General features: G+C 33.6%; 1 long non-coding RNA gene across 1 annotated transcript in view; it reads right to left on the bottom strand.

The window, feature by feature from the left end:
- The window catches only part of LOC124893630, a 793-nt gene extending 391 nt beyond the window's left edge, over positions 1 to 402 (bottom strand). Inside the window, exon 1 of the long non-coding RNA XR_007050805.1 lies at positions 201 to 402. This is a non-coding gene — a long non-coding RNA (uncharacterized LOC124893630). The remainder of the gene's footprint in view (positions 1 to 200) is intronic.
- Between the last annotated feature and the right edge of the window lie 757 nt (positions 403 to 1,159).

Here is a 1,159-nt window from a genome sequence, read left to right as displayed (position 1 = left end):
AAGAGATTCTGATTGCTGATATTATTGATGAGGTCGAAGAGTGGACAAAATTTGTTGGATTTATCCTAGACGACCTAATAGAATGGGATATGATCCATTCTTTGGGTAAATGTACGGACTTCGAGATTGAAGAATGTGAATGTGGCACTGAAGTTGCTAGGCATATTCTCCAAGAATTAGTAGATGAAGTTGTTTTAGACCTATACAGTTCTAGCTAAATTTGGTGGAACTGTTAGTAGCTCCTCTTTTTGAGACTTTGTTGCAAGCCTATCAGTGCTGTTCTCATGTGATAACTCTTGACTCAATAATTTCAAGCAAAGTATTTTGTACAAATCATTGATTCCGCATCTGCTTCGACTTATTGTACTTGGGCTTTTGCATTTATGAATATTAAGAACAATCCCCTCGTTAATATCTGTTTGAAGTAGAACATTACAAGCACAAAATGAAAAATGGTTGATATGTAAGAACAATTTGAAAGGAAACCCAATAAGCCTAAATGGATGCATTTCCAAAATTTGTTACTACCTCCGACCCAAATTATGTTTCGCCCGTCCCAAAATAAATGTCGTCTTTCCTTATTTGGAAATTTTTCAAAGGCACAATTACCTTTTTACCTTTATTGGACCCACTTGATTTTTAATATATTAATACTTCTATTTTAGTATTTGTTTTTTTAAAGTGAAAGCCTTATCACTTCAATCAAAATTTAAACTTTCAGCCTTTTATTTTTACAGTATCAAAATTATTTTAAACCATAGAGAGCAATTTATTCTTTTTGGTTGGGTAAACCAGTTTTCTTCGACAACTCATTGTTCATATTACTGTTATTTCTCGAGTAAAAATTGGATCTTTAAAGCTAAAGTTAAAGAAAACAAGAATTTAGTGGGACCTCACTTTCCACATATATCATCTTACAATTGGAAAAAGTAACAAACACAACTACAAAGATCAAACTTCTTTTGTTTAGAACTGAAAATTGATTGAGACAGTGAGCTACCCAAGTGACAACATCCTTCTCCGCTATTTCCTCTAACGCGTCATATGCCTCGTCAATACTTCACACTCACGGTACATTGATAGGAGTGCATTTCCGACATAGCACATGATATGATATCCTACATTAACAAGTCAGCCGTGTAATTTATTTTCCAAATTC

Source organism: Capsicum annuum, unplaced genomic scaffold, assembly GCF_002878395.1.
Source record: "Capsicum annuum cultivar UCD-10X-F1 unplaced genomic scaffold, UCD10Xv1.1 ctg62653, whole genome shotgun sequence".
Classification (NCBI taxonomy): domain Eukaryota; kingdom Viridiplantae; phylum Streptophyta; class Magnoliopsida; order Solanales; family Solanaceae; genus Capsicum; species Capsicum annuum.
This window is presented reverse-complemented; position numbering and strand designations above follow the sequence as displayed.